This window comes from Carlito syrichta, unplaced genomic scaffold (genome assembly GCF_000164805.1).
Source record: "Carlito syrichta isolate Samal-C Ts95f unplaced genomic scaffold, Tarsius_syrichta-2.0.1 Scaffold305884, whole genome shotgun sequence".
NCBI lineage: Eukaryota > Metazoa > Chordata > Mammalia > Primates > Tarsiidae > Carlito > Carlito syrichta.
The window spans coordinates 80623-93532 of record NW_007249980.1 but is presented as its reverse complement, the minus strand read 5'-3'; positions in this window follow the sequence as shown (position 1 = coordinate 93532).

The window sequence follows — 12910 nt, the reverse complement described above, 5'->3', positions numbered from 1 at the left end:
TGTCTTGAGTGCAACTCTTAAAGAAATCTAAGTATAAGCACGGGGGTATTTACTAGGACCTCTCCACTCTGATAAACCCCAATTATTACTTTTTCTCTATTTGGTCCTGGGAGACCCTTAAAGTTCTTATCAGCTCCCCAGCTCTCAACCTCCACTTGCGAATCGGTAAATATCTTAAGGAGAAAAGTATCATTGAACACCATGTTCAGCTCTACACTGTTAACTCTTTGGGATTTCCTAGTTTTGGTGGGAGGTTTGGTCCATAAGTTGGTGGTCCATCATCACTGGGAGTGAAGAAACATCTCCCATATTTTCTCTTGTTTTCTTTATATTTTGTATGTTTTGTGTTTTTCCTCTTAACAAATTTAAAATGTGTCTGATGGATAATAGAGTGATTTTCCTTTCAATATATAGCCAGTAATGTGAATTTTATTCACTAAAATTCATGATTTACTCACTGATTTGTGAATAATGCTATACAAAATACTGTATACATATCCAACATTTCTACTGTTTATAACAAATGCATTCTTTTCTGTACTCTACCTTCTCTGGCATTACCAGTTTTGTCTATTTCTCTTACAAAGTTAATATTTTTTCAAATTTTAAAATATTGGCAGGGACACGTTGTCTGTTGCTAATTGTGGTTTTACATTGCTTTCTTCATACATACAGTGTTTTTAAATCAGCCTTCCAATATAAGTATTTTTTAAATTTTGATTGCAACTGTATTGATTTCTCAGACGTCTTTTAGAAAAATTATTATCTTTATAATATCTTACATTCAAATTTATGTCTATATCTTTCTCCTTTTATTTGAGTGTTATTATTCAGCCTTGGGAAATTTTTATACTTTTTAATTCACATTTTCCATTAAGGTTTTCACAATCTTTTGTTAGGTTTATTCTCAGAAATTGTATGACCTTAGTTGTTTATATATATAGGATTATTTCCTACTATATTCTCTAATTTGTTATTGCTTCTAGATATTAAAGTTCATTTTTATTCTATGTTATTCTGAATTCCAACTATTATTATTATTGATTTTAATAGGTGTGATTAATTGTCTTCGGAAATACAATACTACCTTTCTGCATATCTAATCTTTTTCACTTACATATTTACTCTTGCCTTTTTGAGTTTCACAGTTTCTATACCATAGTTTAAAAAGTAAAGGCAAGAGCAGGCATTCTTTTTAAATGTGTTTCCAACAAATTTTGTTAATTTTGGTTTGCTTGTATTCCATATAGATTTTGAATATCAACTGTCATAAATCAGTGTTTTAATCAATATTCTACCAGCCTGATAAAATTGTATTGGTCATATTTCTCCTATTTGATATTTTACAATCATTTGTATGAAATGGAAGTTGTCAATTTTTTGTAAGGTACAGGTTATCTGATCTTAAATGTTCATATATTTGACAGAAACTGGCAATAAAACTGAATTGGTCTGACAATCTTCTCTGTGTTAATTTTTACTATTTTAAAATGGTTTCTGATTATTAGCTTATTGAATATTTTTTTCATTCCTGGAAAAATTTTTGTAATTTGTATGTTTTCATAAGTAATAGATTTCATCTAGTTTTTAAAAATGTATTATTGTAAACCTATTTTTCTTTTTCTTTTTTTTTTTGAATTGGAGTCTCACTCGACCTGCTGGGCTCCAGCGATCCTTCCACCTCAACCTTCCAAGTAGCCGGAACTACAGGCGCTTGCTACCACGCCCGGCTGATTTTTTGATTTATTGTACAGATGAGGTCTTGCTGCCCAGGCGGGTCTCAAACCCGCGGGCTCAGGCAATCCACTCACCTCAGCCTCCCAAAGGCACGGGATTACAAGCTGAGCCACCGAGCCTGGCTATAAACCTATTTTTCCTTTCAAATGTGTAAATATTCTCTCTGTTCATAGTACATTCACTCTTTGCGTGTTAGCAAATTTGCTTATTTATGTCTCTTCTCTTTTTTTCTCCACCAAATTTGACAACTGCTTGATTTATTGTTTCTGAATAAGCAGTTTTTGTTTTGTTGATTTTATATAATTTATTTCTGCTTATCTCCTTATTGTGCTTCTCTTCTATATTCATTTGATTTAATATTATGTTTCTGCTTTTCATGTTGTCTTAGATTTTTTTTCACTTTTTTGTTTCATAATAAGTGCATTTGTAATTATAAATATTCCACTGTGTTCTGCTTCTACACCATTATGCATGTGTTAAAGTGTTCTTTTTGTTTATTAAAAAGTAATTTTAAATTTCTTGTTTGAATTTCTCTTTTAACAAAGAGCTTTTTGGAAATGTGCATTTATAAATTTCAGAATTTTTTTTCTCTACTTTTTTATTATGGTCAAACTTTATTGCCTATAACCCAGTGGATGGCAGTCTATGGAATTTCTGCTTTTTGTAATTCAGAAAAAATATGTAGTGATCACTGGCAGCACACATACTAAAACTGAAATAATACACAGAAGATTACCATGACCCCTGAACAAGGATGTCACACAAATTTGGATAGTGCTTTATATTTTTATATTAAAAAAAGAAAAGACGTGATCATTTTTAACAATCTATGTGTATATGAAGAGATATTTTTTCAAATTTACTGAATATAAAATTATATATCTATATATCACATATGCTTCATGTAGAAATGTTTTCTGAAGTTCTCAGTATTTTCACATTTGTTGAATTTATTTCTTCAGTCTGTAAGACAGATATGATTGTGCTTTAGTCAAACTGTCCTTGTATTTCTTTCAAATTTTGTCTTGGATATCTTAATTATATGTTATTAACTGAATAAAAGTAATGACTAATATGCCTTCTTTGAATATTATTATCTTAATATAAAATATTACACTATTTTAGACTTGAATTAAACTCTATCTATATTAGTGCTGCTTGATTTTCCATTGCTTATTATTTGTTTTTATTCATCTTTTATTTGTATTTCCTGTTTTATAACTGATGCAGAATTTTGTCACCCTATTGTCCTCAATAATAATAATAATAATAATAAAATAAGTTAGTAATTGCCAACAAAAACTGAAAATTACAAAAATAAAGCTGTGGAATAAAAATAAAGCAATCCTCTTACAATTCTGTTTTCATTTATTTATATCCTAGCCAATCCTGTGAACTTATGTACAAAAATTAGGTGAACAATAATAGAAAATAATTACTAGTTAGTGTTAATAATATTTTCATTTTACCTTTTATTGTTCAAAGCAAAATGCCAAAAACATATAATGTAGGTCTATTTTGGGGTACAAGTAAATCTATAATATATTGCTATTGATAGTAAAATAAATTAAGGATGTGGATCTTTCAAGCATTTTCAGTTGTGTGGTATTGATTTTAAGATTTCATGAGGTAAAATAACATTTTTTCATTGAGAAAGAGATAGAAATTATTATTTTTTTAAAAAAATTATTTTATTATAGAAATGTGAGGTATAAGTGAGTATTAGCTTACAGAAAGTAGGCTGCATGCAGGTGATGTCCAGGCTTCTGACTGGCCCTCAGGCCCCGAAATGGAACAGGTACCTTTTGTGTTGTCATGTACCCCTCCCTCCCTCCCCTGGCAGTGCCCAGTGACTGCCAATCTCTCCCTTGTGCTAATGTAACTATTGTTCAGGTTCCACTGGTATGTGAGAACAGGTAGTGTTCAGTTCTTTGTTTCTGTGATAGATCACCTAGTATTATGGTCTCCAATTCCACCCAATTTGCTGCAAAGTCCATGATTTTGTTCTTTTTTATAGATGCATAATACTCCATCAATGTATATGCATTTTCTTTATTCAGTCCACTTACAATGGGAGTAGAATTTGTTCCATGTTTTTGCTATTGTGAATAGTGTAGCAATAAACATGTGCATGCAGATGTCTTTTTTTGTAGAATGCTTTATCTTCCTCCAGGTATATTCCCAGAAAAGAGACTGCTGGTTAATATAGGAGGTGAATTTTTAGTTATTTTAGGACTTGCCACACTGCTTTCCATAGAGATTGAACTAGATTGCACTCCCACACTGCATCCATACTAGCATCTGTTTTTGTTTTGTTTTGTTTTTTTGGCTTATTAATGATAGCCATCCCAACTGGAGTCAGGTGGTATCTCATTGTAGTTTTGATTTGCATTTCTCTGATGACTTAGTGAGGCTGAGCATTTTTTCATGTGTATGTTGGCTGCTTGTATTATTGTCCTTTGAGAAGTGTCTGTTCATGTCCTTTGCACACCATTCAATTTTTGTTCCTTTCACTTTGTAGATCCCAGATGTTAGGTTTTTGTCAGATGCATAATTTTCAATTCTCCCCCCATTCTGTGGGTTGTTTATTTTCCCTCTTGATGATTTCTTTTGCTATGCAAAAGCTTTTCAGTTTGACGAGGCTCCACTTGACTATATTAGCTTTTATAGTATTTGCTTTTGGGGACTTGGTCAATAATTTGTTGCTTATACCAATGTTCATAAGGGTATTTCCTACTTTTTCTTCTAGGATTTTCACAGTCTGAGGTTTTACATTTAGGTATTTGATCCATTTTTCATTTATTTTCATATGTGGTTATTGGAAGGGGTCCAGTTTCATTCTTCTGCATGTGGTCAGCCTGTTTTCCCAGCACCATTTGCTAAATATGGCCTCTTTTTCTAGTGATTGTATTGGTGATCTTGTCAAAGATGAGTTGGTTGAGAGACTGTGGTTGTGCTTCTGGAATCTCTTTCTTGTACCTTTGGTCTATGTGGCTGTTCTTGTACCAATATCAGGCTGTTTTGCTTATTGTAACCTTGTAATAAAGTTTAAAGTCTGGAAATGTGATACCTCCCACTTTGTTCCTTTTGGTGTGGATTGCTTTGTCTATTCCTGTTCTTTTTTGTTTCCAATGAATTTCATATTTTTTCACTGAGAGACAGAAAGTATCTTTTTTGAAAAATAAAAAAAATTGTAGAAATGCTAAGGAAACCATTTGTAGCAATTTAGAAGTGAGAAATGAGGGTAATTAGTGAACAAACTGCATTCTGAATTTGGTTAAATAAACATAAGGCTAAAAGATTTATGTTCTCTCAGAAGTTTAGCAACTTTCGGAAAACAGCTGATGTGTTAGTGAGTGGTGAAATTTTTAAATTTAATGCAAGTCATCACGTGACAAATTTTTCCCATTGAGTTGAATGTTGGTAAACGTAGGTCAATTTAATTTATTATTATAATCATTGAGTTCATAAAGTGATCATTTAAAACAGTAAAATCTGACAGCTTTTGAAGTTCTAGAAATGATATGGTAACCATGAATATACAAAAAGAGCACTGTTCCTAAGACCTACTCAGTTTTTTTTTGGTTTGTTTGTTTTGTTTTTTGAGTCAGAGTCTCTCTCCAGGGCCCAAGCTGGAGTGCAGTGGCACACTCACAGCCAACCCAGAGTCCACCTGCTGGGCTTCAGCGATCCTTCTGCCTCACTCTTCCAAGTAGCCAGAGTTATAGGTGCACGCTACCACATCTGGCTAATTTTGTATTTACTTAGAGACAAGTAAATATTTACTAGCCAAGTTGCCCAGGCAGATCTCGAACCCACAGGCTCAGACAATCCACTCACTTCAGTTTCCCAAAGTGCTGGGATTACAGGCTGAGCCACCCAGCCCGGCACCCAGTTTATGTGTGTGCAATTGTACACAAGGGCTTCCTTTTATAATTTTTTATATTTTTTCTTTAAATTTATGTGTGTGATTGTATTGGCAGGTCTGCTCACTTTCCAGGTGTCTCTGCCATAACATAGTATCATGGTTAGCCAACACGCTTTGCCAGATGCCTTACTAATCTGATTATTTGGTAGCTATTCTGTTTATCAGGATTCTAATGTTCAATTTCATGGAGGATCTGGCTGCTATCAAGTAGCAATGAGGACATGAGACGGTCTGGAAGCTGCTAAGAGTCCTGTATTTGCAGCTCTGGCCTCATTCTGCATCGCAACTCCAGTGTCTGGCACAGCATCTAAAACTATGGCTTTGAGCAACAAATGCTTGTGAAGGGATAAAATCAAAGTTAATTTTACAGCAAGAGAGATTCTTGAGCAATATGAGAGGCAATGTCTATATTATTCTGCTTAAGTTGCCAAAGCAATATATCATAGACTGAGTACTTAAGCAATGGAAATATATTTTTTTAGAGTTCTAGAGTCTGGAAGTCCAAGATTAGGTGCCATCAAGGCTGGAGTCTGGTGAGGCCTCTCTGTCTGGCTTTCAGGCTTGTCATCTTCTCTCTGTATCTTGACATGGCCTCTCCTCTGTGCATGCACAGAGAGATAGTAAGAGAGATATCTGGTGTCTCTTCCTCTTCTTATAGGGACACCAGTCTTATGGAATTAGGGCTCCACCCTTATGACTTCATCTAACACTAATTAATTTTCTAAAGAAACCCTAAAGAAGTTTGAGATTTCTGGACAATGAATCACAATCAGATCATAAAGGTTTGACCAGGACTGCCTGAGACATTTTATCTCACTATCTGAAATTTCCATTAAACATGCAAAATATAAAGGACTCTACCACAGAGCCAGAAAGTTAGTTGTAAATCAAGGTTAATTTTATTAGCCAATTGAGAAATATTTTAACTTACTAGAATAACTTACTATTAAAGGAAATTTAAAGTGAAATCGTTATATAAAGAGATAAATTATTTGGTAATATTCAGAATTGCTCCATTTTTATAGTCAGATATATATGCACAAATGCAAAAGGTTAATTCTGTATCTCAAAGAAATCCCAATGACACAGATCAGGTCCTTTTTGCGATGTGTATAACTTTAATTATTTGACATTTTTCAAGCAATTTAATGTTAAAGTATCTGCGCATGAACAACCAAACATCCATTTTTCCAGCAAGATTTATTGAGCACTTAATATGTATTTAAACAGGCTCAGTTAAGATCTGGCTTTACAGAAGTATATGGGAAGTAGTCATAATCTCAAAAGTGATCTGATGGGAAGACAGACATGAAGCATTTTCATTTTATTAGGTCTAATTCATAACCTCCAAGAGATTTTAGTTTTAAGTTTAATTTTATACCTAACCATTTTACTTTTTTATGTGTTACATTAATTTTTGGTGTTATAAATGAGTTTATTTTCTATTTGCTTTCTCTCTCCTTCTCTTTCTCTTTATATATACACACACACAGAGAGATATACATATGCAAATCTAGTGATGGCTATAAATTGATTGATTACATAACCTGCCATTTTACTAAATTCTCTTGTCATTTGTAGTAATTTTCAACTGATTCTTGTGAATTTTTTTAATATAAAATCATATTGCCAGCCATATACATAGTTTTGCCTCGTTTGTTCTCATTCCTATGCCTTTAACTGCATTTTTTTGTCTAAAGCAAGTACATATACCTTTGTGTATAGGCGTATGTGCATGTATGTCAACATTTATGCCAATTTCTATTTATCATATGAAAGTCTACTGAAAGTTGAAAGATGTTATACACATTCTCCACATCTGTGAAGATTGTAACAGGATTTTTTTCTTTTGCTCTGTTTATATAATGAACTATATTAATGTCTTCAAACTAATCCATGCTTACATTCCTGGGATTTATTCCCATTTATTGTGATATATTGTTTTCCTCAGTGTGCTATCTAATATAATTTAGCCCATGTAATATATTGAGGAAGAAATGTACTTCCCTTGTCTAATGTTTATGTAAAAGAGACTGGTTTCCACTCAATTTTCCTAGAATAAAAATATTGAAACAGACTCATCTGGTTTTCCCATCTACATTGTATTATTTGCCTCCTAAAATAAAAAGAAGGTACTGTTATTCAGATTGTGTTTCCTTACTAGTGGTGAAGTTTTTTGTGTCTCAAAGTTAGAAAGAAATTTTCTCTCTTATGGCTTGTTTTAACGATAAGAAAGACTGTGTACCTTTTCCCTTTTCTGGGTGCATTTCAAGCATGGTAGGGTACGTCAGCATGAGAATGTAGTAAGGAGACAATACCAGGGAGAAATTTGCTATTACGTGAATGCTCTCTTTCTCTGTTTTGCACTCTGCCCTTTCTATTGAGCCTCAAACATTGCCTGATACCTGCTTTGATATCAGCTTTCCCAAAGAAGGTCAAAGACATCAGGTAGAATACAACATTAATATTGTTGTTAATGCCACAATTCTCAGACATAATCAAGGGTGAATGTGTTTTCGTCTTTTTTTTTTTTCTTTGCAATGACACTTCATGAGAGACTTTTGTAATTGATTTTTTTAAAGCCTGGAAAGAAAGATCATCCCACAATAGGATAACATTGCAAATTCTTCTTTGACATGGTGATGATAAAAACAGAAAAGATGGACTACATAACCTTTTGAGCAACAGTGACTTTCAAAACCTAATTGGACGATCCTCAAAATAGCTCTGGAGGATCATTCTTAAGATGCATTTTATGGATGGACTTTTAATGTTAGGCATAAGGAATTGATTTGTCTCTGTGCAAAGAGGTCATGTGGTAGGCTACCGATGAGCTCTTTCATGTACTAAAACCACACAACCGAGGCACTGACGAAGAAAATTCATAATTGTATGAGGTGGGAGGTAAAAGGTCATTGATAAACAGATGCTTAGGGCCATACATTAAGTTTGCTGTAACATTTTATGCTTTGGATAAAATCAGACTCATACTGTAGTAAGATTATGAAGCAAGGCAGATTTATTAAGTATTTTTCTGATAGAAAAAAATTGCAATAGACTTTGCATATACATAGTTTCTTTTGTTGTCAAAGACATTCTATGTTGTTCATAGAATTATTCACTTTGTGTTCTGATACAGTCATCACTTATCTAGCTTATTCAACTGATAGCTTAAATATTCTGGGTATGTTAGCTTTTTTTTAATAGGCCAACTTTTGTAATATATGTATGTCATGCCTTGGAAGAGAAAAATGTGGATTCAATTGATCTCTATAACTATAAGCTCTAGTATCCTCTGATAGTTAAAGTAGAATCTTAAATTTATTCATATTTTGAGACTCAGTAGCAAAGGATCTTTCGATGTCTGCCTATGAAGTATTTTATGCAAATTACAATGTTTTAAATTGATTTATATTTTAACGTAATAAGGAAGTTCACTCCATAAAAGAAGCTAAAGTCAAAAACTTTTCTTAAGGTGAAGAACTGCCTGTCTTTTAACTACCTTTGACATTTGTTTTCATATAATAAAATCAATATTAGACTAATTAAAATTTTCCTATTGTTTTGGAAGGAAAGCAAAAGACACTTAAATTAAGCTTCAGACATTAGATGAATCTTATTAATGTATCCTTGATTGCCTTGTGCAAATGAAGTTGTGCCTATGTGCAAACTCATTCACATGCCTCTTGGTAATAATATGTAAAATAAAGAAATAGAAGAATTATGTGATATCTTGATCTGGAAGTCCTGACAACTTGTACAGTAAGAAGCTATTAATTCTGAACTCTATTGCACTCATGTCATTCCACACCTCAGATGTCAAAATTCTCAGAAGGGGGGTGGCTCCTTCCACCTGGATGATGTTTTCTGCATCCATACTTTCCTCTCCATGGTCCCTACCACCAGACTAAACTCAGTCTTCAGATAACACGCCCCACCAGTAAATGGGTATGGGGAACCATTACAATGCAACTATTATGAATTCCCCCACAAATGATACACAATAGCTACTAGATTATGTATACTCTGCCAGTGGTCTCCAGCCTTTTTGGTATCAGGAACTTCATGGAAAACAATTTTTCCATATTTGGGGGTGGGAGGGAATCATCAGGCATTAGATTCTCATGAGGAGTATGCAAACTAGATCCTTCACTTGTGCAGTTCACAATAGGGTTTGCACTCCAATGAGAATCTAACGCCGCTGCTGATCTGACAGAAGATGGAGCTCAGGCAGTAACGCAAGCCATGGGAAGCAGCTGGAATACAGATGAAGCTTTGCTTCTCACCTGCTGCTCACCTCCTGCTATGTGACCCAGTTCCTAACAAACCATGGACTAGTATCAATCCATGGCCGGGGATTGGGGATCCCTGAGGTACAAAGGGCAAGTTTCCAAAGGATGATTTGAAGATAAATGAACATATAAGTTAGAAAATGTTCTTCATCTTGATTACCCCATATTTCCTAGCTTGATTGATCACAGCCTGGACTGACCTTAGATGCAAATCCGCCATGCCATCCTCTGGTCCACTTTCTCTCCTGCTTCAAAACACACCACCCACTCTGCTTCGTCTTTTGCAGTGCAGCTTTGATAATATCATTTTTCTACTCTCTGGTTTAAATGTTTAATGTTTTCATTTAATAATTTTACCACAGGGCCAGACGTGGTGGTTCACACATGTAATCCCACACTTGGGGAGACTTCAGAGGGAGGATTGCTTGAACCCAGAAGGTTGAGACCAGCCCGGGCAGCATAGCAAGATCTTACCTTACAAAAAAAAAAAGCCAGGCATAGTTACATGTGTCTGTAGTTCTAGTTACTAAGGAGGCTGAGGAGGAATAATGGCCTAAATCCAGGATATCAAGGCTGTAGTGAGCTGTGAGTGTGCCACTGCACTCCAGCCTGGATGACAGAGTGAGATTCCTATTCAAAAAATAATAACTTTACCACAGATCAGGAAATTAATCTTAAATTCAAGTACAGACTGCCTGGCATGTACCAAATTGTACCCATGTCTGTCCCAGGCTGGCAGGAATTTCCTGTCTTGGGCACTACTCTGACACATCCCTACTGAAGTTAATGTCTCACTCTCCAGACTGTGCCCATGTCATCCATGACTCTTCTGATACATGAAATACACTATGTTTTATGCCCACTGGATGCCTCCATTTTTGGAGGAAATTATAGTTTCCTAGACAGTGAACTGAGCCCATAGACTAAATAAAACAGACAGACAAAAAGCAAGTGAAGTGTGGACATGTGCTTTTCTTTGTTAATTCATGTTCAACCTTGTGATTTCTCTCAAATTTTTAACATAAAAATAGTACATAATTCAAGGATGTCGTGAAATTAAATCTCAGTAGCAATAGTACACACATATTAGAATCACCCAGAATCTTCTATTTTATTGCAAAAGATGTCTAAATAAGTAAATATCAAAGAGCATATATACTATATGGTATCTAAGATAGGTTATTAAAATATACATATTTAGTAATCAGACACTTTATATGAAATTTATATTCTCCAAAAGGCCTGTATTTAGAAAAATATTTTACTGAGATAACTATGTATGTGCACTCTTTATTATTTCTTTTCACATCTTTCTTTAAACGTCCCTAGGGTAATATAAAAGATAATAAAGCAACTGTTGGACAGTGTACTATAATGACAGATTTTCCAAATGCATGACATTTTGTTGCTGCATTAAAAGACCTGAGTGAACTTGGTAGTCAAGACAAGGGACTGAATGATTTAAATATCTTTTGACTCTGTACTGGCATAAGAATTTCTAGGTTAAATGGCAAATCCAGCATTACATCAAACAATCATAGCACATAACATTTAGCATTAAATGAATTTCCCAAAATGTTTATTTTTTTACTTCCATTCATATAGAGATTACAGTTCTAGGTTTTGAATGTATGCAGGTTAGGATGACATTTTGACAAGTATGTCTCCCCATGACTACCCATTATAGATGTATCCATCTACAAGTGTATCTAGCAACTGTGGGAGAGGAGGATGAAGTGCAGCCCCTGTGACCGGGTCTGATAAGACTGGGTTGTACACAAATGTCCAAGTGGGATTACTAATAGTGCTCTGTGGATGGAGTGTGGTTTGGAATCTTTCTTTTTGTTTGTTTGTTTGTTTTGTTTTGTTTTTTTGAGTTGGAGTCTCACTCTGTCACCCAGTCTGGAGTGCAGTGGTCACTGCCGGCCACCGCAGCCTCGACCTGCTGGACTCCGGCGATCCTTCCGCCTCAGCCTTCCGAGTAGCCGGAATTACAGGCGTGCGCTGCCACGCCTGACTGATTTTTTGATTTACTGTAGAGATGAGGTCTCGCTGCGCAGGCGGGTCTCGAACCCGCGGGCTCAGGAAATCCACTCACCTCAGCCTCCCAAAGGCGCGGGATTATAGACTGAGCCACCGAGCCCGGCTGGAATCCTTCTTACATTTCTCAGGCAAAACCATTTTGAAGTCCACCTGGTTGGCAGTGCTCTTTATTTGAAGGGATTCTAGGTGGCCCCATTGGAGAAGTTCTGAGGTTCATGTCTGATTCACCAGTGGGCAGCCTGGAGACAGCAAATGTGCAAGAACAGAGCCCCAACCTTGGGGCCATGGAAACAGAGGAGTATGGGAATCTGAAGAAATTGTGGAGACATTTGAGGTTGGAGGTGTTCTTTGATCTCCTAGAAAGATGTCAGAATAGCATCATTCAAAGGCATCCATCCACTGGTTCAGTATGTCCTCATATAGGAATGACAACATTGACCTTACCTTTCCCAGAAATGCTGTGATGGTAAGAAATCCTCAAATACAGAGCATAGCAAAACCATTGTCTCCTACTACAGAGATTACCAGTGATGACCTAGACATTTGATAAGAACTTTTATACTTTTTCCATCTATGGTCAGGTATGATTATTGTAGTACTTCTAATAGCCACCATACAAAAGTAATGTTATTGAAATTAGAGATTCCATTCTTGTTTGTATAACAAGAAATGGCATTGCTTGAAGGAAAATTGACTGAGCTGAGGAAACTCTAGGTATCTAAGTAATGGTATGGTTTGTGTTTTGTTACATTCTTTTTAGTGCCCAGATTTTGTTTTTTTTGTTTATTTGTTTGTTTGTTTTGAGTTGGAGTCTCACTCTGTCGTCCAGACTGGAGTGCAGTGGCCGCTCCCGGCCACCGCAGCCTCGACCTGCTGGGCTCCGGCGATCCTTCCACCTCAGCCTTCGAGT